Source organism: Myodes glareolus, chromosome 14, assembly GCF_982192425.1.
Source record: "Myodes glareolus chromosome 14, mMyoGla1.1, whole genome shotgun sequence".
Taxonomy (NCBI): domain Eukaryota; kingdom Metazoa; phylum Chordata; class Mammalia; order Rodentia; family Cricetidae; genus Myodes; species Myodes glareolus.
In genome coordinates this window covers 7,608,230-7,634,005 of record NC_142039.1, presented here as the reverse complement: position 1 = coordinate 7,634,005, position 25,776 = coordinate 7,608,230, and the positions used below count along the sequence as shown (strand labels likewise).

The following is a 25,776-nucleotide window of genomic DNA, read 5'->3' as shown; positions in this document are numbered from 1 at the left end:
CAGAGAACAATCTGGGGATCTCTCCTTGGACCCGGGATCCCATATATAATCAAGTCTCCTGTAAACCCTAAAATGACTCCCTTAGTTGAAATATATTCTTCCCTGATCCCATATTCATCCTTCCTCCCTCCCCATATAGTTCTTTTTCATGGGAGCTCTGCAACTGTCAATCCAGAGCTCATGAGCTTCCTTGAGCTTGGTTCAGCTGTCTCTGTAGATTTCTCTATCATGATCTCAACTCTCTTGCCCATATATTCCATCCTCCCTCTCTTGGATTGAGTTCCGGTAGGTTGGCCTGGTGCTTGGTTGTGGATCTCTGCATTTGGTTCCATTAGCTAATGGATGAAGGCTCTATAATGACAGCTGGGGCATTCACCAATCTGGTTAGAGGGGAAAGCCAGTTCAGGCACCCTCTCCTCTGTCACTGGGAGTCTTAGTTGGGGTCATCCTTGTGGATTCTTGGGAATTTCCCTCACTCTAGGTTTCTTCCTAATGTGCAAGCATTTGAAATGTTTTGTTTTAAAAACACCAGGTACTGGGACCCAACTACAACCTGGTAATAGTTTGGGTGAAGTATAAATATCAGATTCTAAAATGCTCTACAGTGCATTTCAGTGTGAAGCCAGAAGGAAGCAATATTTCTCTTTATGGGTAATTTGGATTTTATTTCGGTGCCTCTACCAGTTGATACTACAAATAATCCAGCAGAAGAAATGGTGACATCACACACACACACACACACACACACACACACTTATTTGTTATTTATTTTTTTATTTATTTATCTATCTATCTTTATAGGGAACAAGAGAGCAGGAGCCTGGTAAGAGGGAAATAATCAATGGCAGCATTGTTTTGGGAGCACATTATGAAAGAATTATCAACCAGGCCTGAAGATCACAAGTTCAATTCCTTCTTGAGCTACAAAGCTAGTTCAAGGTCAATCTGGGTAGCCCAACGAGACCATGTCTCAAAATGGAAAATAAAAGAAAGAATTGACATATTTCTCAGTGGCAGAGCTTGTATTAGGCCCTGGGTTCCATCCCTAGACACACACACACACACACACACACACATGTGTGTGCACACACACATATACCTATTACACACACATACACACACACACACACACACACACACACACACTATTATAAGCAAAGTACAGGATGCTGTCTCTCTAAGCTCTGCTGGTTGAATTCAATATTATTCAAGAGAAAGGCTGGTTGCTTCCCAGTTGAACAAGCGTTTCAGTTTCTTCTAAATTTCCAGCCTTGAAAATGTACCTCCAATGCCGTAGTGAAGTTATAAAGTTTGCTTTGCAGTCAGTTTTGCTGGGTGGAACTCTCTACGAAACTTGGGGTACACACACATCTATTAGAAATTTTGTCTAGAGTCTGTCATGCACATCTTCTCTTTCGTCTCCTGCAATCTGCTTCTTCAGAAAACATGTTGTAGCATGGAGTTGAAATCTACAAGTTAGGTCTTTTGCTTTGACTGTAAAAGTTTTACCTTTATTCCAAAGGAAAGGAAAAGATTGTGACTTAAAGTAACACAGGCTTGAGACTGAGATGCCATGAAATGCTCCAGCTCTATTTGACAGCAGTCATGAAGGATGACTTATGATGGGTTCGGTTTGGGGTGAAAGGTAGCCAGTGCCAAGGAACTGGTTTCTGGGCCCTCAGTCTGGAAACAAGCGCCACACTGCTGCCAAGTGGTTTGATCCTGTCAGCTTCTCTTAACCTTTATAGTTCACGGCCATTTTAAAAACCAAGTGAGGAAGTACGGTACAATGGCCTCTTGGCTTCCGCTGTTTTCAGCTCATGTGTCACAGGCTGCTCTTCAGCTAACAAAGAAATGCTGTCCCATTTCCCTGTTTAAGTGAGACTCCACTTTCTGAGACCTTGAGAGTGTGTTCACTGATAAGACAGAGTGCCTACTGCCCCTCTCCCAGTAGGATTAGATCAAAGTACCTAAAACCCTGCCCATGTGACCCTGCTCCGCCTCATTGTTGGCTTTAATCTCATGCAGGCTTTTCAATCGGCAGGAAAAACCTTATTCTCTGTGTCCTGGTACTATACTTTCACTTAGTATTTCTAATTTCTCTAGGTTTTCTCCTGTTGGCCCTGGGTTTGACTTCTTCAATCCATGAGCAAAACTCTTTCTCCAGCAAGGAATCCTGACTATGGGGTGAGTGGAGAACTTGCTAATGAAGATGTTTGTATTACCAGTGCATCTGCCTTGAGACCTTGAGAAGTTGATAGATTGTCTTGTAAGTTTTTCATAATTGTATTTATAGATTTAATAAGCCATATTTCTTTTATTGTGTCAGATCTGCACAATTGTGTCTTTAAAAATCAAGAAGTTAATTCTCTTTGATAGCTTTGGAATAAATCTTCACTGTCATAGACTGTAAGAGATACAAATCGACACTCAAATATCAAAGAGGCTTTCAAATCCCTTGTCTTAGTTAGCTGGCATCTGGTTTGTTATATGAGGAATAAACCGAGGTTCATAAAAGATTCATCCTGTGATGTGGATGCTCACAGGGAAGCATTTACGGGCACAGCGAAAATCCTGACTTGCAGCCACATCAAGACATTGGTTTTCTGCTGTTTCTTGTCAAATTCCTGCAGAGGCACCACGGGAGCTAGACTGCCGGGGCACACAGTTCACCAGCCCAATAGCTAGTACAGAGAAGCTTCCAGTTGTCATCAATGCACACTGTCACGGTGAAGGTGTGCCAATGCCCTCCGCTTCTTCTACTCTCACAGGAAGTCTCTAATTGAAAAAAAAAGAAAGACCCACTTAGCACATGACGTTAAAGTGCATCAAGGCAAGAGAGAGTGATGTGCATCAATTGGATCTGTTTTTGACCCTGCCCTTCATTCAGGGAAGTTTCCCTGTGCACCATAATGTCATTTAGACTACTGTCAAAGAAGTGGATAGCATCAAATAGAGGTATTCCATCTTCAGGTTTGGTCAATCTTTCCTTTTTGCTTAAAAAGTCAGGCCACTTTTCTAGGCTCATTTACACAATTTCATTTATTTTATTTTATTTTATTTATTTGGGGGGGGGGGTTAAGACAGGATTTCTCTGTACCTTTGAAGCCTGTCCTGGAACTAGCTCTTGTAGACCAGGCTTGCCTCGAACTCACAAAGATCCGCCTGCCTCTGCCTCCCAAGTGCTGGGATTAAAGGCGTGTGCCACCACTACCCAGATCACAATTTTATTTTCAGAGGGATTGTAGGCTAACATACACAAGAGTGGATCATTGGATCAGTAAATATTGAGTGAGCATCTACTCAGTTCATGTGACGGGTTCACTTTCAGAATTGAGACTCTCTTAAGTAGACATCCTAATGGAAGGACACAGGCAATGAACATGTAAGTGGTACTGATATATTGTAACAGTGATCGAGTACTTACCTAGCATGGGCTCAGTGCCTAGCACTTCCAAACAAAAATCTGAAAGGTGTTCAGGTGATGATAAATGTATTAGAGTCAAATAAATCCAAGAGCATGGGCAGTGATAAGGGACTGGTTGAGCAGGCTATTCAGAGAAAACCTCACTGGGTGTGCAGCATTGGGCAGTGGATGCACAGAACTAAGAGCAAGAGGGTCATCTCTCTCAGAGCAAGTGATGTGGTTTGAATCTAGCAGAAGGGAGGAGCAGCAAAAGGTTCTTGGGCTATTTTGGAGACAGAAGCAGTGAGGATTTCTCCTGTGTTGAAAATGGGATATTAGTGGGGAAATAACAGAGATGATTCCATAGTCCTTGAAGCACACATCTGACAGAAGGAGTTCTCACATACTGAAACAAAGACCTCAAAACCAAGAGTAGAGAGAGGAGAACTAGGGGTTCCGTAATAGAGCTATGAAGGTGGAAATATTTAGTAGGCATCCAAATGCAGAAATCATCAGCAAGTGGGTGCCCTAGCCTGGGGTTCAGGGGAATGCTCTTTAATGAAGGCACACAGTGGAGGGCGTTGGCTCATGGGTAACATTCACAGCTTAGGCTACGTGAGAGCAAGAAGACAGCACTTCTCCAATGCCTACCTTCTCCCTTAGACAGTGAATGTGGCTGGAGACAGCAGAAATCATAAGCTAGACTGCAGGGCATTCTAAGGTGAACAGGAATGAGTGAGAGCTGAGAACCAGTTGAGAGGAAAAGCTATAGTGAGGCAAAAAGAAAATAATGGGGGAAAGTTCTGGAATCTAGATTCGGCCTGTTAGAGACAATGAAGGGATTAATTGTATCAAATGCCAGGAGTAGATCCCATCAATGGGAACTGGGAATCTGCCACTTAGTCAAGTGATGTCCACGGTGTGCAAAAGCAGTATCAGTGCTTTAATAATCTGGCGGCTCGATGGGGTAGACTCAAGAAAGAATGGGAGAAGAGAGATCAGTAGGGACCCTGTTGCTTCAGTTCTTCTGATGAATTTCTCAGTGAAAGAAGATGGGGAAGAGAGGCTTAGCAGGAGTTGTGGTGGGGACCAGAGGCCGTATTTTTCAAGGTGGGAACTATTGGTCCATGTGCATTCTCTTGGGGGTAATCCAGTACAGCAGGGGTATAAATGATAGAGGAAGAAGAAGGAAGAATTGGCTAATGATTGTATTGAGCAGGGAAAGGGATCATGTATAATGAGGTGTCACTCCAAGTGGGAGCATGAAGTAGTGAAGACTTGACATGGCCCATTTGTAAGCAGGCAGATGTCCACATAGAGGAGCTAGAAGACGCTGTCTTGAGACTCCTTCCATTTTCCCTGGGAAGTATCTCTGGGAATCACATCTTCAGATAAAACAGGAGATAGGAAGTGGGAAAGTAGCTACTCAGTAAAGCATAAAACCCACTGCTATTGTTTGGATGGTGAATGGCCTCCAGAAACCTATAAGTTAAAAGGAATGGTCACCAAAAAGTACTATTGAAGCCCAGTGGAATCTTTAGGGGGTAGGGCTTAGTAGAAGTTCTTAGTTCATTTAAGACATGTGCCCTAAAGGGTGTCTATGGGACCCTGGTTTCTCCATTTCTTTCTGCTTCCTGCTTTCTGATGGGCTCTGACCCACATCTCTTCACTGCCCTCTGTATGCTCACCAGAGACCCAAAGTCCTGAAAACCACCAGATCTTAGACTGAGATCTCTGCAGCCATGAGGTAAATAGCACTTTTTGTAAGTCAGTTCTTTGAGTTCCCCACAGTAATGACATGTGACTGACTAATATACATAAGGAAGAAAAATGAAAGTTTAAAAGGGCATAGAAAGTTTGTACAGTTGAGAGGTCAGAGGTCAGAGCTTTGGTGAGAGGTCAGCAGTCCTATGGATGTGTGCCAGCTACTTTCGGCTGCTTTCCTGGTACTGAAGACCTGAAGAGTAAGCATTGCCAGATGCAGGTTTGTGACTTTTCTGCCAAGTAAACAGAATGAAGGAAAGTGAGCCCTAGATCTGAAGCTAAAAGCAATGGCAACCAAGTCATTTTAGTGATGAGCTTAACCAGAGATGCTAGCCAGGGAGAGAGAGAGAGAGAGAGGACCATGAGAGGGGGCAGCGTTAACTCAGTGGAGGTCTGCAGAGGACCGTGATGCTGAGGATGCAATTCTAGTCTTCGTTGTGGCATGAAACAGCTCTCTATTTTGATAAAAAGTAAGCATATTCATTACCAAAGGCTGATTGCGCTTTGAATCTATTTAATTGTTTTCACCCATTAAAATTAGTTAAGCTGTACAAAAAGACCATAGCTTTGAGCATTGTGTTATGCGTTCTTTCACTTACAATTATGAAATGAATATATTAGTGTATAATCTAAAAACAATTAGTGATTGCTAGACTACATCTCAGTAATCTTTCTCATCTAATGTAATAAATTGCGAAAGACAGAATTAAGCCATCCCTTGTCTTTGCCATCCCAGTGGTCTGAGGAAATAGTGACAGACAACATAATTTGTATCTCTGCCTATCCTGGAAATCACTTTCATTTCCCTAAATTGCTGGAAAGGGATTTGCTTCAGTTAAGGAACTTTTCAAAATCTAATTGATCAAATTACATTACCTAAGACAGACGCCAAAGCTCCAAAGTGCTTGGCTCTGACACAATTCTGTCTAGTGTATCTCAGACCTTCAAGATGCGAACGGGGAGTCGCCGCCTAGGATCTGACATAATGACCTTTCATGCCCACATGCTAAGTTTTTGTTTGTGTGCGGGAGGGAGTGTTTTATTTGTTTTTCTCCCTCTGTGCTCATCTTCCTTCTCTGTTTTCCCATTATTTTTGGCATAGTTAACCAATAGTTGTAGGAGGCCATGAATGCACGCTGGATACTGACAGACCATAGCGGTGAGGAGTCTAGTCATAGTAACTGCATGTCTAGTTTTAGAAGACCTTGTAGCCAGTTAACTGAGCCATAGGCAATTGCCTGGCTGATTGACTAAACTGTAGTCGATTAATCTGTTCTCCGTGCCTCACGTCTACCTGTCTCTAAATTCTGTCTGATAGCATTACTGATGAAGTTCTCAGAGTCTACTGCAGTTCTGGAGGCTGTCGGAGTCACTGTTTGTTTTGGTTTGGTTTTTTTGCTCAGACAAATTCTACTGATTGTAATTTGTCTAAGGAGCTTTTTCATTTTAGCAGCACCATGGAGGTTAAGTTTTCAAATAAATTTCAAGGCAAAAGAAAGCAGAGTTGAAAAGTCTCTGGTTTTTGGTGGACTTAATTCCCCAGGCAAAATGTCTGTGTTTGTGTCTGGTTCTCAGAAATTTGCAGCTTCTGTGTTTTTGCAGCTCCATTTCCTCATCTGTGTGACCAGCACATGTTTCAGATTAAATTAAAAGCCTTCACTTTCCTTCCTAAGGTTCTGAGGCCAAGAGGAGCCAAACCATTTTACTTTCAGATGTGATTAGTCTCAAGCCCAAAGGAGCCTTCTTTTGGCCTGGGTGTAATTACAAAGCTAATCCCAGATAGACTGCATTTAACCCTTGCCTTCTGCCTTGCTCTGGGGCTTAGTGACAGGCCTATGACCTGAGCATCCTAACAGTTAAGCAGCGTGGTTTCCTGTTCAAGCTATGGTGAAACAGAGCTACCAGCAATTCTCAATTTTCAATATAGTGCACTCCTGAAAGCATGAAAATCAAACACGGGAAAATTAAAACAAATATATTACTACAGACTCCTATTTCTACAGAGAACAAAATTAAATCCCAAAAGTCCTTCCACTAAGTTTCAGCATTTGGGGTGTGTCCCTCAACTTTGTTCTTTTCTTATTAAATACCTTAGTATTGATATGTGTTCAGTGTATGCTGGAGGTGTGATGGATGTGACATCATCATCCTCGTCCATGGTATCAGAGCAACATTCTCCCTTTATTGCTATTAAGTAATCGTGAACTACAATGCCATTTTAACATGCTTGCATCTACCTCTTCATGTAGGTGAAGATCCTAATGTCCTCTTGGCATCCTAATTTGTAGCTATTTTATTGACATATGCTCATCAACCGATTGATTATCAATTGAGAAATCAATTGTCATGATAATTTAAAATAAAATTTGAACAACTGCATTCATCACTCAAGGCAGCAAATGGCCTGCTCCTAAGAGTCGTCCAGGCTCTGAAGACTTAATCTACTAAATCTCAGTGCATCGCTGCCTGTTATTTCACATTGCATTTAAGCACGTTGAGAAAGCCTGTTCTTTGTGAAGCATCATAGGGATGGGAAAATATCTTCCACTCCATATTTAAATAAATTAAAGGATCAAAACTATGGCCATTGCCATAATTTTCCAATTAATTGGAAAACACTCCATGAAACCTTGGCAGAAGTGAGGAGACAGAGCGACTGTTCACTGCATTGGGAGAGTTGACATTTTTAGAACGGCTCACTCCAGGGATAAGTTATGTCCCTTTTCCCTGTCAGTGCCTTCCATTACAGCACTAGCTGCTTTAGTTCACATTCCAGTCTTTAAAATCACAAATAAAAGGACCAAAGTCAGGTGTGGATATATTTCCTGAAGAATGATTGCTTCAAGAGCCAACCAAATCATCCTAGCATGCACCTCATGCCAGCGTTGCCACATGTGATGGATCTGGTGGACGACAATAGTCTCCAGGAGTCTAATGGTACTGAAAACTCACCATTTCCCCGGCATGTAGCAGACAGCTCAGTGTCACAGGGCAGTGCTTTACACATGCATCTGATGACGCTTGTGTACAAATACGTCATGTCTCCTGTAGTTTCAAAGTTCAGCATCTACAATAAGTGTATCCCTCTTGTTGAAGTATTCACTGTGATACAGCAGAACATATGTCGGCAGCAAGCTGATACATGGCATGTTTACAAAGTCTCTTGATACACTCAAGAAACTGTCTGGTAACTTGACCTAGATGTCATGTTTGTGGAAGTATATTCTAGAATTTTTGGCCAGTGACATGCCACTCATGACCCACCTCTCAGGATGTAGCTTGGCTGTAAGCAGCGCTTGACTGTGTGCTCAATTACAGTCTTTGGGGACAGGGGAAATACTGTGCTAAGACATTGCTCAGAGCCTTAAGAGATGAGTTCTAGGTCTAGTCAGGGACCCAAACATTCTTGGTCTGAGACCATACAACTTAATGGAGGGCATGACACTAGATAATTGCTTGGGTTACTAGCTTGTGAAATTTGCATCGTTTTACTTGAAAGATAGACTGCAAGAAAGTTATTTTTGCCATACACATTGAAAATTAAATTTAATTTAAAAATCCCTTACACTTTATTGTTGATTCACATGTGCAAATTAGAAAAGACTTTTCTGATTGACTAAAACTCATTTTTGTAGATTAAAATTCTTTGCGCCTCCACATACATTTATTTTTCTCAATTATTAGCATCCCTAATGAAAGTGGTATCTTAAAATCAATGACCTGTGTTAGTACATCATGTAGTCTGGAGTTCATAGTTCATCATAGGGTTTGTTCTCAGAATTACTCTTTCTGTGAGTTTTAAAAGTGTGTACTTACATCTATCCACCATTGTCATTACATACAGAATAATTTTAATGCCATGATAGTCTTATACTTGACCTGCTCTTTCCTCCCAATCTCCTTCCTTTCCTCCTTCCCTCCTTCCCTCCCTCCCTCTCTAACAGTTGCTGACGACCACCGTACTTTTGCCTTTTCTAGAATGCATAGCGTTGACATTATACCGTCTTATTACTGGATGTTATCACTTAGTAATGCAAATCTTTTCATGTCTTTTTATAACTGAATAGCATATTTCTTTTTAATGCAGAATAGTATTTCCATGTCCGAATGTATCATAGTTTGACCATTTACCCATTGATGGACATCTTAGTTGCTTCTGAGATGGCAGTTATAAATAGGGCTATTATCAACACCTCATGCAGGTTTTTATATGGCCATGATTTCTCAGCTCTTTTTTACATAGCAAGGAGTGTGAAGCCTAGATCACATGATGAGAGTATACTGACTTTTGTAATAAACAACCAGACTGTTGTCTTCCAAAATGGCTGCTATTTTGAGCTCCCACCAGTCATGAGCAACAGTACTTAATTTTCTCCTTCTTCGCAGACGCTAGCAATATTGCTTCCTGTACCCTGGACTTAGTCTATTCTTACAGGAGCATGGTGCTGTCTCCTTGTTTAATTTGTGTTTCCCTGGTGACATGTAACGTGGTTGGTATCCCTTTTACCCATTGTTGCAAACCCAGTTCTCTTTCAGAACATTATTCTGAAGCTCACAAATGTATTTCTTATCACATGTGTACAGAGAGACTGTGAAGAGATGCATGACCACAGTGGTCATCTCACTAAAAGTACCAATCTTAAATCTTGTACAGTTGGAAGGGATGGAAGCCTGCCCCCAACGGTCATGAAAAGTTTATTGTTAGTCTTGTGACTGTTGCTTGGCTTGCAAGCCAGCAAGTCACAGACTTAGTTCATGTCTTTCTTGTCTTTTCAACCAACTTAGCCAATAATTCGCTGTCAAATCAATAATCTCAAGAGCACAATTATTTTTGAAGGTGGCCTATTTCTTACCAGTAGCCAGCCAGTATCCAAAGAAAAACAAAAGTCAGCCACTGTAAAACATAATCTTTTGTTTCTCGAATTGTCTGACTAATTATCCAGTCACAGGCATTGCCACATGGCAGAATTAGTGTAGCTATCCTCATGGGCTCACGCTTCACTGTGGCTCCAGGTAGTTCTTCAGGCCTGGAGTATGTGCATCCTGCTCTGGGAAGGGCACAGCCTGGCAGGTTCCCCAGCCCATGCCGCTTGCAGAGCAGTCGCTGCTCTCTCTCTGCAGCCGGTCATTATCACCAGTACATACGTCTCACCTGCTGGCCTGGATGCGTAACAGGCAGGACAGCTGCTGTCCTCTCCTGTACACTCCACCCAGTTTTCTCCCAGCTGTGGTTTCAATAGCTGTTTTTAGAAAGAAACATTGCTGATTACTCCCATCAAAGAAACAAGTGTCATTTGAGGTTTATAGATCACAGTACACTGATTTTTTTTTTTTAATAAAAAAGTCAAGATGTAGCAGGGTGGTGGTGGCGCACGCCTTTAATCCCAGCACTCGGGAGGCAGAGGCAGGCGTAGCTCTGTGAGTTCGAGGGCAGCCTGGTCTACAAGAGCTAGTTCCAGGGCTCCAAAGCCACAGAGAAACCCTGTCTTGAAAAACAACAAAACAAAACAAAACAAAACAAAACAAGTCAAGATGTACCAGATTTAAGATTGCTACTTTTAGTGAGATGACCACTGTGGCCTTGCATCTCTTGACAGTCTCTCTGTACACATGTGATAAGAACACATTTGGTCTACTTTCCTAGCAACATACAGTAGAGCATCATTAACGATGGGTATCAGAGAACAGTGTGATGAGATAGGAGGGAAGAAAGTCAGGGGAAAACTAGGTTTGAGTTGAACTTCCAAACCCCTGAGACAAGTCATTAACCCATGTGCTCCCTCGCTCCTCGGTTCCTGACCTCAGAAGTTAGCAAGCAAGCAGTGTTGCGCCCTCTAGAATGTATTCCTGCTACTACCTGAAACTACCCTTGGCCAATGCCTCTCCCATAGGGAAGCAGCTAAGCAGAACCTCTACATGGGGCCAGTGGTGGAGAGTGGGTTTGAAGTTGGGAGAACCCATTCAGGGACAGTCTCTGGAGGTTGCAATCCAGGGAACAAGTGCTCTTTTCTCCAAATCTTTTCCAGCACTGGCCTTTGTAAAACCCAAGACAAGAGCTGCAGTTAGTCACTGTGGCTTCAGCATCTAGTGCTTAGGAAGTACTTAAAAAATATTTGTGGAGCTGAACTGGGCAGAGTCACACAGAGTGGGACCTGGAACACAAGGTCATCATCCAGTGACTGGGTAGAATTAAATCATTAATAAGTGGGTGATGGAGAGCAAAAAGGTGAAAAATAAGGCTTTTCATCCCTGCTTTTCCTCTTAGGTAGCTCTGGCCCCTCTCTGCTGGAAGCTGTGTGCTGATGAAAGCCATTAACACAATCAGCTAAACCCAACTGTCTTTCAGAACATTGACAGGGGGGCAAATGATTCATGATCAGTGATCAGTGGATTGGGACCAAAGGTGCCCACAAGAAATGTTTATTTCCCATCACCAGTTCCCAGAGGTGAAGTGTTGCAGGCTCTTGGACATGTCCCTCGGTGGGTTTCCAGTTCGCCCCTGGGGGTGATGGTCCAGTGAAGACCTTCAGAGCGGCTGTGAGGTTTGCACTGACAATGGACAAATCCCTATGCTCATGTTGGCTCATGTTTACCACCAGCCCATTCTTCAGGAACAACTGTGAAAAGAAAGCAGCTGACACTGTCCTGACCTACCCTCCTGGTACACGGGCAGCCAGACATCCCTAAATGCTCACTTTGTAGATGGCAACAGAGAGGGCTCCACTTTTCCCCTAAATGTGCATGTCGTTGAAAGTCTGTTTTCCTCCAGTCATTCAGAAGAATTGTCACCTGTGCACATAATCCTGACCTTACCAGTGAGTTGCTTTAAAAAAGAAAGTTTTACTTGAAAGATGAAAGCACTGTTTTATGTGTTCTGAGGTTGCAGAAGTGGCTGAGGCAGCCAGATGCTGGAGCCCTTTACCAGGAGACAGAAGTACCTACTGGGCTTTGGACAAGACCAGGCCATCCGTTTCTAAAATGTTCACTAGCGTGCAGCAGAGAGAGGAGTTGGGTGTGTTCTCCAATCTTGTTGCTCAACCAGGGAAAGGCAAGAGTAGTGTGGGAGAATTGTCTGTATTTTGTCAATCATGTTTTAAATAAACACTGACTGGCTAGACAGGAAGTATAGGTGGGTCAACCAGACAGGAAGTAGAGGCGGGGTGATGAGAACAAGAGAATTCTAGAAAGGAGGAAGCCCATTCCTCCCACTCCTGCCCAGATCACCAAAGAAACAGGAAGTGACCTGCCCCTCTGAGAAAGGTACAGAGCGATGTTGCTAACATAGACAAAAAATAATAGGTTAATATAAGCTACAAGAGTTAATAAGTAGTCTGAGCTAATTGGCCAATCAGTTATAACCTAATGTAGACTTTCTGTGTGATTTTCTTTGGTGGCTTGTCGGCTGTGGGGTACTGGGCAGGACAAAACCCAATCCCAACACTTGGGAGGCAGAGGTAGATTGAGTTCTGTGACTTCAAGGTGTGGTAGCACATACCTTTAATCCCAATGCCTGGGAGGCAGAGACAGACAGATCTCTGTAAATTCAAGGTGTAGTAACACATACCTTTAATCCCAGCACTGGGGAGGCAGAGACAGGCAGATCTCTGTGAGTTCAAGGATAGCCTGGTCTACAGAGTGAGTTCCAGGAAAAAGATACACCAAAAACCTATCTTAAAAGCCAAAAGTTAAAAGTAAAAATAAAAGAAATAAAGTTTAAGATAAAGACACATAAAGATAAAATTACACAGAAAATCTTGATACTGTATGCTATTATGCTCTCTTTAAATTGTTTAAATGCTGAGGAAGGAGCAACAGCTGCTAAAAGATATTTGCTTATAAATACTGCTAAACTAATTCAAGATAGGTATTTTAAAAATATGACTTCAAAATTAAAGTCAAAAGATACAGTACTTTGGAGAAGAGATTTTGCTTTTGTTTCCACAGAAAATGAGGGGCTATGGATTCATTCTGAGTTAAAAAAAAATCTCAGGTTTGATCAAGGAAGACCACCTAAAAAAATCTCCAGCCAAAACAGATTGCCCAAATATCTGAGTTCTACATTCAAAACAAATTCAAGATGCTGCCTGAGATGATCAAGCCTTACAGGATACTCCAGTCAGGACTGGAATTTCTTTAGTTCCCCATAAGATTGTCAATGCCCCCAACCAGCCAAAAATAGCCTAAAATACTACGCCCACATTCCCCCCCAAAAAATGGACTATGGATATTTTCCTTTGTTTTAAAAAGAAAGAGTGGGAAATGGTGGGGGAGAAATGTCTGTATTTTGTCAATCATGTTCTAAATAAACACTGATTGGCAAGGCAGGACGTATAGGAGGGTCAACCAGACAGGAAGTAGAGGTGGGGTGATGAGAACAAGAGAATTCTAGAAAGGAGGAAGCCCATTCTTCCCACTCCTGCCCAGACCACCAAAGAACCAAGATGTGACCTGCCCCTCTGAGAAAGGTATAGAGTGATGTGGCTAACATAGATAAAAACAATGGGTTAATATAAGCTACAAGAGCTAATAAGTAGCCTGAGCTAATTGGCCAATCAGTTATAACCTAATGTAGACTCTCTGTGTGATTTTCTTTGGGGGCTTGCCAGCTGTGTGGAACCAGGTGGGACAAAAACCCCAACAAACAGGCCTCTCATGTTACACAAGAGATTCCCTTAAACCAAGCACAACTGATTGGGGCCAAGTTCACTTCCTGGTTCATCTCACACATAGCCATTCTCAGAAGAGACAGTATGCCATGATTAACGACCTTTTAGACTTTGGGAGTGGTGATGATCTTTATTTTGAAAGTATTTTTTATTATTTTGCTTTAGTAAATATCGAAAATCATGGATTTTATCATGCCAGTCTGATTATAGGAGTAGTAGGTATCAAATGGGGTTGTTCATTCTTTGGGAGGTTCCCTCCCAAATATTCTCCTATTTTCAGGACACACACACACACACACACACACACACACACACACATGCACACACACACACATATGCTAACAAATGTATATATGTTTATTTTTTTTAAAAAAATCTATCTTTTCTCTCATTTTCCATACCAATTCCAATTCTCACTCTCTCCCCTCCTCCCATTCCCTTCACCTTTCCCTCCACTCCACCCCTATTCACTCCTCAGAGAGGGTAAGGCTTCCCATGGAAAGTCAACAAAGTTTAGCAAAACGCTTTGAGGCAGGACCAAGGCCAGGCCCACTATATCTAGGCTGTGCAAGGTATCCCTCTGTAGTGAGGGAGCTGCAGGAAGGCCTGCTTTTCATCCCGCCCAGCTCCCACATGGCTAGCTTAGCCCCGGAAATAACAACACAAAAATTGTATTCATTTAAACACTGCCTGGCCCATTATCTCTAGAGAGTTAGTTACTGGCTAACTCTCACATCTTGATTAACCCATTTCTAATAATCTGTGTAGCACCACAAGGTGGTGGCTTACCAGGAAAGATTCAGCATGTCTGACCTGGTGGCTGGCTCCATGGCGTCTGCCTCATTGCCCTCTTCCCAGCATTCTGTTCTGTTTACTCCACCTACCTAATTTTCTGTCCTATCAAAGGGTCAAGGCAGTTTCTTTATTAACTAATGAAAATAACATATAACAGAAGGCCCACCTGCATCATTTCCCCTTTTTCTATTTAAACAAAAAAGAAAGGCTTTCACTTTAACATAGTAAAATTACATATAACAAAACAGTTATCAAGCAAGAATTACAGTTACAATATTTATATCTATTTTATCTTTTATCATAATTAAGGAAAACTATAACTAACCATTCTTCAACTCCATCAAAGACTCTAGAAGGATATAATATTACCTAAGTAAACAAGAAGTAAGCAACTTCCAAAACTCTAGAAATGACAGAGACATCTCGCTGCCTGGACAGTCACTCAAAGTTCCTCTGTATCGTTGGGGCATCCATCTTTGGCCGTCAGGCCGATAATAAACAGAGACATTTCCATGAAGCAGGAAATTTCAAAGGCAGTTCAGTTACTATCTGCTGTGTCCTGCAGAATGTCTTGCAGACTCTTTCATGAATCAGGAACACCGAAAGATCATCTCACCTTTAGGCAAGTTCAGCAGTCCTCTCTCTGCTGGTTCTCTGTGTCTAGTTTATACAACAGTCCAGGCAAGAGCAGTTTCTTGCCCAAATGGCTAACCAACTCAATAAGGAGCCTCTTCGATGCCCATCTTCCTCTTGAAGTAGATTGGTGCTGCCAGGAGCAGACGTGTCTCATTGTCATGAAAAGTCCTAAGTTATTAAAACATTAAATGCCATGTTCTGTAGTCTTTGAAAGATATAAAGACTGCATATATGAAATATATCTATGCACATCTAGAAAATCAAACTAACATTACTACAAGCTTGACTATTATCGATGATTATCCATTAGCAACCTATATTTTTAATTATACATTGCATTTTTAAATGAACTGCACAATCACAATACCTCAAACAAGATCAGAAATAGATATACATATAACAAAATTGACCTTAAAATCCATACCAATGCAAATTATTCATATCTATATCATATCCCCCTTTAAATGTAAAAGAACATTTATAAGCAATATTTGGGAATATGGATGTAGTTATTTCTCTCCAAACTTCTTCTTGCTGTATAGGGGAGCTGTTAGTCAGGTCTTTCATGGTATAAACTGTGTGCTAGATTCATCTCAGTAGGCAGTTGAGCAAAGTAATTTCTTGAAGGTGTTCATAGCAACCTTTCAGGGGGACGAGGTCTATCATACCATATTGGGATAGAAGCAATCCACAGGGTCTCATTCTCTGTGAAAATAAAAGAAGAACCTCCTTTCCAAAGTATCATATCCTTAGATCCAAATTCTGAAGTCAAGGTATTTTCAAAATATCTATCTTGGATTAGTTCAGCAGCATTTATAAACAAAAGTCTTTTAGCAGCTGTTGCTCCTTCCTCAGCATTCAAACAATTTAAATAGAGCATAATAACATACAGTATCAAGAGTCTCTGTGTATTTTCCTTCTTTATGTGGCTTAATTTTAACCTATATTTCTTTTATTTTTACTTTTACTTTTTGAGACAGGTTCTCTGTATATCTTTGTCCTGGAATAACTCTGTAGACCAGGCTGTCCTTGAACTCACAGAGATCCATCTGTCTCTGCCTCCCCAGTGCTGGGATTAAAGGCGTGTGCTGCCACACCTAGAAGTTACAGAGGTCTATCTACCTCTGCCTCCCAGGCATTGGGACTAAAGGTGTATACCACCACACCCAACTATTCTCTTTCTTTCTTTTAACTTTAAGAACTTTAACTCTTAGCCTGCTTATATTTTTAACACACTGTAAACCATTTAGAGGTTTTCTTCGTCTTTGAACCTCTCTTTACTATATCTCTCTCTCTTTTTCTGACCACATGAGTCTAAAACCGTGGCTTTGATGGCTGGATCCAGCCCATTCCTTAGCTTTCCAGCCTCATGGCAGAGGTACTGCTGGAGCCATTTTTATTGCCACAACTCTGTGGCATTTCAAGGTCCCTGCCAGCAAGCAAGCTGCAGCATTCTGCTCACAGACCACACTTAGTCAGACTGCCTGCCTGAAAGAGTCAGAGTTTGCCCTGGCAGGACGGCCCAGAAACTCGGCATTTTAAAATGGCACAGCTTTTTTTCCTGCTACAGCTGAAAACCAAGAAGTGTGCAGTCAGCTTTTATCAGCACCATTTAAGTGTTTCGTGGTAGATCCTCTTAAAGAGCTGCAGGGTTTTGCAGCTAAAGCTGAGTCAGGAAGCCTCTCTTAGATGAGAGCACTTGCTTGCCTCTAGCAAGCATAGCAGACCCAAGAAATTGCTGCTACCAAGAAACCATGCACAATGGTGTCTTTTTGTTCTAGAATTACTTCCCAAGCTGTCTCAGGCTTTATGTGGATGCAACAATCCACATTGGGCACCATATGTAACATGAGGACCAGCTTGTCTTGTTGGGGTTTCTGTCCCACCCGGTACCCCATGGCCAGCAAGTTCCAAAGAAAATTACACAAAGTCTACATTAGGTTATAAACTGATTGACCCATTAGCTCAGGCTTCTTGTTAACTCTTATAGCTTATATTAACCCATTATTCTGATCTATGTTAGCCATATGATTTGGTACCTTTTTCAGCTGTCAGCTCACATGTTGCTTCTTCTGTGATCTGGATAGGAATGGCGGAGGGAGCTTCCTGCTTCCCAGAATATTCCTGTTCTTATCGCCCCACCTCTACTTCCTATCTAGTTGACTCACCTATACTTCCTGCCGGGCCAATCAGCGTTTATTTAAAATATGATTGACAGATTACAGACAATTCTCCCGCACCATCCCTCCAAAGAGATTGGGTTCCAAAATGTCAGCACAAGCAGTAAGGATAAATCTTGGTCTCACTGTCAGTGGCCCCACAGACTACCCCAACTGTACAACTGTCACCCGCATTCAGAGAGCCTAGTTTAGTTGTATGCTGGTTCCTTTGCTGTCTGGTCAGAGTTGGTGAGCTCCCACTAACTCAGGTAAGCTGTTTCAGTGGGTATCTCCATCATTTACTTGACCTCTTTGCTCATATTCTCACTCCTCCCACTCTTTGTTTGGATTTTGGGAGCTCAGCTAAGTGCTCCACTGTGGATCTCTGCTTCTGCTTCCATCAGTTACTGGATGAAGGTTCTATGGTAACATTTAGGATAGTCGTCTGACTATCTAGCAAGGCCAATTCAGGCACCCTCTTCATTATTGCTTAGGTTCTTAGCTGGCATCATACTTGTGAATTCCCAGGAATTTCTCTAGTGCCAGACTTCTTGCTAGCCCCATAATGGCTCCCTCAATCAAGATATCACTTTTTTTTGCTCTCATCTCTGCCCTTCTCCCATCTCAACCATCCTGTTCCCTCTAGTTCTCCTCTCCCTCCCCTTCTCCCCTTGTTTATATATAAATATGTATATTTGCATTTACATTTATATTTACGTGTGTGCATGTATGTTTGCTTTTTCAAGACAGGGTTTCTCTGTGTAGTCCTGGTTGTCCTTGAACTCACTCTGTAGATAAGGCTGGATTCAAATTCAGCAGTCTGCTGCTTCTGTCTCCTAATTGCTGGGATTAAAGGCAGTCACCACAGCCTGGCTACAAAATTGACATATTAAAGGTATATGTTAATATGTAAACCACATTAGATAATAGATACACACTAAATATAATACAACATATGTGATGCTTGTCTTTATGGGCATCTGGGTTATTTTTATCAACATATAGATCTCTCTTTCCACCCATTGCATTGAAACTGTTATAAATTCATTCTTCTTCGTGGCCTAATAAGTTCCACTGTGCTTAGACAATATATGTAGACACATCCTGTATCTAGCTACTGCTGTAATCGGTCATCAGACACTGAGGCTGACTCTTCATCTTGATCTCTGTGAGTAGTGTGCTTCAGGGAACGTGACCAATCTGCATCTCCGTGGTGTGCCAACTAGATTCCTATGAGTGGACATACACACAAGTGGTGTAGACGGATTATTTGGTATTTCTTATCCATAAAAATGTGACTTGATAAAATATCAGTAGTTACTAAAGTGGTAGAAACTGGGATCTTTTTAAATGTTTTAAATTCTTCAAAGGATGTATAGCTAATATTTTAGTCATGTTGACCTTTGAAATAAAATTCTCCAATGATTGCAGCTGTAGAGGATACCTTTCCCCTAGCCTTGTCTTGTGTATCTAGCCACAATGTAAAATATTTGAGAACCTAAAATTAAATTGCTTCTAGGATCTGCACGGAAAGCTGAGTGGTTAAGAACACATGCTGATCTTTTAGAGAGCCCACTTCAGCTTCCAACACCTATTTCAGGTCACTCAAGGCCACCTGGAACTCCAGCTCAGGGGAGTCCAACAGTCTTTCTTGGCCTTTGAGTCCACCTGCACTCATATGAGCTTATCCACACAAAGACATACATGTACACACATACATATAATTTAAAAAATATAAATACTTTAAGCTGTAGTCTCAGTTTAACTTTATATAAAGCCCCTTTATATAACATACCCCAGTATTTCCATACTGATTCCCGCCCCCACCCCATCCCCTGAAAGAATCCTTAGATTTCTACACTACCTGGTACAAGTAGACATGCTATGCAAATGCACAGCATTGTTTAGGAAACAGTCAAGAAAAAAATCTCAGTGTGTTCAGTATAGACTCAAGGTAGTTTTTAAAGTATTTTTGATTAAAGTATTTTTGATCAGCAGTTGTTTCAATTCACTGATATAGAACATGCAGATAAGAAGAATCAACTGCATTTGGCAGGAAAATTGACTGAGTTGGGAATCCTAAATTTTATATTTGGAATTGCTGCTATCTGGATTTCCTAACTTGACCCCTTGAACTCCAGTTTGGGTAACTGTAAAAAAAACAAACAATCAAAAACCTGAAATAATAACCATATATGACAGTTTTCCTTGGTGATTGTGTGCAATAAAGTATGTCAGAGTGTTTCCAAAAGATTTAAAGTATTACATAAGTGTTTTATGTTTAAGACAAAACATAAGTGCAGAAAAATATGTTATAGAAATGCTAGAGGAGCCATGGTGTTTGTTTCTAATCTCTAAATCACACTCTTTGGAAAATGCTCTATTCTGATGTTTTTATAGCAAAGAGTTATAAAAATATAAGAGACAAGAACAAAAGGAAGAAATAGGCACAGCTGCTGGCAACCATTAGGGTGAGTTAGAATGTGTATGGACGAAGTGTAAGTGCCCCCCTGTGTGTCCTGGGGAGTCAGATCCACAGGCACAGAGGAGGAAAGCTAAAGTCCATCTGGGACTACTAAGCCAATTCTGAAATGCTTTTATGGGCAAAAATCAGGTTATAAATGCTATTCATCTGTATTTGTTTTATCCTCTGTTTTCTTAGTTGTTGTTGCTTTTTTTTTCAATAAAGTTCTAACTTTGAGGCATTGGATTCAATTGTCCTGTGAAAGAAGCCAAAGCTAAAACTAACCAAGAAATGTTGTCTGTGGCTTAGACATGTTTCACTTTTAGAATGTATGAAAAAATGCCCAGTTATTAACCAGTGTGAGCTATGGCTTTCTTACCTAATGGTTTCCTCTGTGATTTCATGTCATCAGGTCTTGTGGTGATGTGCATATGAAATATCCCCCATAAGGCCAGATGTTTAAACCCTTGACTCATTTGGTGGCCCCGCTTGGGGTGGTCACGGAGCCTTGAGGCACAGCTCGCCTGAAGGACGCATGACCCCAAAGTGGGCTTTGAGTGTTTGCAGCCGTAGCCCACTTTCAGTTTCCTCTCTCTGTTTTATGTTTGCAGCTGAGCGTCCTCTCAGGCTGCCTGTTGCCATGTCTCTCTCAGCATTATGGAGTCTCCCTCTGGAGCCATAAGCCAAAATAAGTTCTGTCTTCTGCAAGTTGTTTTTGGTCATAGTGGTTTATCCCAGCAAGAAATAAGTGACTAATACAAGTTTCATACAATTTTAGTACAATTTGGGGAATTTTCTTCATAAAAGGAGCATTATCTGCATATGGAAAACAATTCATAAATACTATTTTTTTAAGCAGGAAAATAAAACAGGATTAAAAACAGAATGCGACCCAGGTTTGGGACTGTTTGGAGAAGCTTCCCAAACATTTCCACCTATGGGATAGCCAGGCTAGATACAGGGAGCTCCCTCTAAACTCTGAGGTATTTTCCAAGGCTGACAGCTGCCTAACTGCCTGACATTGAACCTTAGGACAAACTTTAAGAATTTATTTTTGCTCTATTTTTAGAATGCAAATTCATTATATGTTTTAATAAAATTTTTATTAAAAAAAGAATTTATTCCCCTCCTCTACAAAAAAAAATAGAAGAAAGAAAGAAAAAGAAAGGAAGGAAGAGAAAGAGAAAGAAGAAATGAAGGGAGGAAGGAAGAAAGGAAGAAAGGAAGGAAGGAAGGAAGGAAGGAAGGAAGGAAGGAAGGAAAAAGGAAGGAAGGAAGGGAGGAAGGAAGGAAGGAAGGAAGGAAGGAAGGAAGGAAGGAAGGAAGGAAGGAAGTCTAGACAGGAAACTGTTGAAGAGAGTCCTTAAAAACCATGACAAAATGACAGAGCTGAGCAGTGGTGGCACATGCCTTTGATCTCAACACTCAAGAGACAGAGGCTGGGGGTGCCTGTGAGTTCATTGGAAGTTAGTCTGGTTTACAGAGTGAGTTTCAGGAGAGCCCAGGCTACACAGAGACACCCTGTTTTGAAAAACGAAAACAACAAGCAAGCAAACAAACAAAACACTATAGTAAAGATGCTGACACACAGCTCTTCACAGCTGATACTTTTGGATGGGGGCGGGGGTGTACTCAGTTTTCTGGAAGCGACTAGTCACTGGGAGTTTGATCATGCTCCAGTGAGTATATGAGCAATACCAATTGGACTTTGGAAATTTCATCTTGTTTGTTTGTTTTTGGGGAATGTGATGGTGTACAATTGTACAAAATTTCTAAACAAATAGTAAAATATTATGTTGCAGGGAAGGGGGGATTTAAACATAACTGATTTGTCCTTAATCAATAACAACCAGAATGAATCTGGAGACTGATATCAGCATGCTCCTATCCTTGGTTTACCTATGCATTGTTCTGCACACACAAACACACACACACACACACACACACACACACACACACACACACACACTGGGAGCCTGAGCAAAAACTTTTTTTAAATTTATTTTTATTATGTATACAACATTCTGCCTCCATGTATGCCTGTGCGCCAGAAGAGGGCTCCAGATCTTATTTCATATGGTTGTGAGACACCATGTGGTTGCTGGGAATTGAACTCAGGACCTCTGGAAGAGCAGCCTGTGCTCTTAACAACGGAGCAATCTCTTGTAGGGAGCATGTGCTTAAACTTCTGACTGCTTTCCCAGGCTCGGTCAACTCTCTGCTCCCTAGGATCAATACAACTAAGGTTTCCAAGGCTTCAGCTACCTCAAACTTGTTGGTTTGCTTTGTTTGCTTAGGTCAGAAGAACTATTGGGCTTAGCTTGGATTGTAACCCCTTTGCCAGAGTCAGGACACTGTCTCTAGACAGAATTCCCAGAGAACTGTGGGTCTCAGCTGTGGGGTTCTCTTCTCTGAGTACCGCATTCTTTTCTGTGAAGTTTGTCTTTAAAATTTATTTTATTGTGTTTTACCTGTGTGTATGTCTGTGTACTATAGGTGTGTAGTGCCCACAGAGACCCGGGGAGGATATTAAATACCCTGGTACTGGAGTGACAGCTGGTTAGGAGCCACCTGAGGGTGCTGGGAATTAACCTGGGTCCCCTCAAAGAACACCCAGTACTCTCAGCTGCTGAGCCTCTCTCCAGCCCAGCACTGCACTATTATACTTCCTGCTGTCCATTACCTAGAAATTATTTTCTCACCTTTTTTTGTCCAGTTGCTATGTTACAAGGTCCAGTTAGGTTCCCTAATTTATTTTCATATATTTTTTTAATCCTTTTATTTTTTAATTCTCAGGTATTCATCTTCTTGTTACTTTAATTTTTTCTGTTCTCAGTACTCTTGAATTTTATGGTCAGGAATGAGAAAATGTATTTCCCTCTGAATTTTTGTTTCACTTTAAAGATGAAAACCACAGAAAATACCCACTTAAAACATACGTTTTGTCAAGATAAATATTTGTGAAGTTTTTAGGAACATTAAAGTGTTTCAGCTCATAAAACTCTGAAAATCGTTTATATGAAGTATTTATAAATTTTTATCTAACTATATCTCTCAGATGTATAACTAGTATTAATTTATATAATCTTCACATACTTGTATACTCATGAATTTAATCCTCTAGTGACAAAAGCAAAAATAATAAATACCATTGCTTTACATGTTATTACAATCAGGGAAACAAACAGGTTCCCTTTTCTGAGTCTCAGTCTCATTGATAAAATAATTTAAAAACAGACTCAGAAGGAAGCTTTAGAACCATTTTGGTAGCATTTGAGATTAGAACAACAAGACAGAAAGGAATAAATTTCAGCCATTTCTAAGAGGATGGAGATGGAAAAGGGGGGGAGAAAGAGATGAGAAAGGGAGGGAGGAGAGGGGGAAGAGAAAGAGGAACAAAACATGACTTTTGGAGGTAGACTCTAAGAAAGTCAAGCATGTTCAACAGTAGAGAATGGCAAGCAGCTGCGAGGAGGAAATGGGGCACTTCTGGGAAAGACCAGTGTGTCTGCCAGGGAACGCATGCTTAGGCTTTTGGCTCCTGTCTGGAAAAAGAGAAAGAAAGAAGAAAAGCATTACACATTCCGATTTAGAACTTGGAAACATAGGCAGTCTCAGCAGTGCTGCATGGGCAGCTCTGTAAGTGGAAAGGCTGGGAGGAGGGGCTTCTGGGCAGGATGAATGCATTGTCTCATTATGGGAATATTTATTCCTCCCATCTCCTTGGTGTGTTTTCAGGTGACTGAATTGCCGGAAGTGTAACCACCTGACCAGGTGAATAACAGCCATGGCTGGATTAACTCTTAAGTGAGAAAATGATCTTATGTAATGCTCTTATCCTTGGAGCAGATCAGAATGTCATGTCTCTACCCAGGCCAGAGGTGGTACTCAATTTTCATTATTTTGACCAGGAGGAGGCAACTTTCCTTAATCAACAAAGCTATGATACCTCTACCTCTTCATGTAGTAGTTTAAATCCTGAGGGGCAGTTGAGATGTTTCCTTTTCTTGTATTTCCTGGGAAACAGGAGGAGGACTCCAAAGCCAATTATAAAAGAAACATCTATCTTCAATGGCATCCAAGGCTGCTAAGCCCCACCTAGCTGTCTAACTTTATACTATACATATTTTCTAGCCCTTTGGTGTTTAATGTCTTGAAAGTATATGTTATTCACCTCAGTGAACTATTAATCAAACTCTAAGGAGAAAATCCTAATCAAAGAAAATCTAATTTAAAATGTTCTTTAATTAGATAACCATTGACATTCAGGTAATATATGAAGAGATTCCTTTTCTGAAAGCACAGGTCATATTTAAGCAAGCAATACTTTCATTTCAAGCCTCTTTCTTCTAATTAATGGGAATGAAATTATTACAAGAAGCTGGAGAGCTGTGTCTAGATCCCAGGGACATCTGCCAGAAAAATTTTTGGTTGGGTTTATCAGATGTCTCTGATATCCAAGTGAGTTGTCTTTTGCAATATGCTCAGTGTGTGTTTGTAAGTAAGCTGACTAACTTTGGCCTTTCAAGTGACAGGAGCAGCCTTTGAATTAAGAGTTATTAATGACAGCCATTAGCATCAGCTATGGCCTCCTCCAGGGAAGAGAAATCTCCCAGACAATTTTTGCACAATGTGCCTTGTTTATTGTGGAAAACGTCTTTTCTTAGCATGGCTTACTTGTAAATTTTATTGACGAGTCACACCTTTGGAGAGGCTCATTGTTCTCTATTATAAATAAAAGAAATGATGCTTTGGTTAAGAGTCTTCATAGACTTGAAAAAAAGAACTTACAATATACTATGGCATCATTAAAAAACCATGAACTTGTAACAAATGAAATGATAGCCTTCCCTCTTCCTCCTGGCTGATTTACAGAGCAGAAAACATAGCATGGCATTAAAGTCTCTTGAAGAAGTAAAAGAAGAGCCAGCTCCAGGTGACTTCATATTTCTCTGTTCCATTTACAGGATCATTTTTATCCGTTTTCCAAAAGGCTTTTATGGTTTCTGATCATTTATAATCACTATCCACAAAATTCAATCAGCATTAGATACATCTTTAGACTTTGTTCCACTTGATAAAGTGAGCACCAGAGAGTTTGCCCACCTTCTCTCACTGCGATTATTAGCACTCATTCCATCTGCTGTTCTGAATTCCTCCTGCTTTTTTCTCCCCTTTCTTCCTCTAGCCTCACCTCAATAAAGTCATCACCTTGTAATGTCTTAGCTGCAGGCTGTGGATGAGGCTCTCACTTCTGACTATTCAAGAGTCATAGCTGAAATTTCACTTTGACTTCTTAATGTCTGTGGCAAAAGTTACAGTTGGGGGATCTGTCATGGTGGGAACTTTACAGGAAGACTTTTACAAACTCAGATTTCACTTCTGCACCAGGTTGTTGGGTGAAAACATCTCTTAGGAGTCTGATGGGATCCATGGGTGACCAACTACAGTGGTGTTTGACTTAAGATTGAACTATGTTCTCTTAAAAGTTTTACTTTTAAATTCTGGACATTTTTCTCAGATTTACATTTTGTTTGATTTTAAATGTTGGACCATGTGAAAAGAGACCTTTTATATTGATAATATAATTAGGGATGAATGGTGATTTCTTCACACACTTGAGTTCTGGATATAGAAGCTCTTAGTACACTCTTTGGAACTCTCAGATTTAAGCTGGTGGCTGGCCTCGGTCCACTTGGAGACAGCTGTAAGTGAAGCATTTGCTTAATAATACTTTTGAAGTAAACGGCGTCCTTCTGAAAGGCCCAACTTGCAAAGCTCCCAGATGTTTATGCAGATAAATCCATCTCCGAGTGTGTTGGGACTGCTTTGTTGGTAGAGGTGAATACTGATCCGATGCTGCACCCCAGCAATAGAAACAAGTTT

The 25,776-nt window shown here is 41.1% G+C and overlaps 1 protein-coding gene across 3 annotated transcripts in view; it reads left to right on the top strand.

Annotated features, from left to right (window-relative positions):
• The window catches only part of Kiaa1217 (KIAA1217 ortholog), a 789,856-nt gene that overhangs the window by 159,739 nt on the left and 604,341 nt on the right, over positions 1-25,776 (top strand). For all 3 annotated transcript variants that reach the window (XM_085699015.2, XM_085699014.2, XM_087896327.1), the window contains exon 2: positions 2,107-2,187. The gene's annotated coding sequence lies outside the window, so the exon portion shown is untranslated. The remainder of the gene's footprint in view (positions 1-2,106; positions 2,188-25,776) is intronic.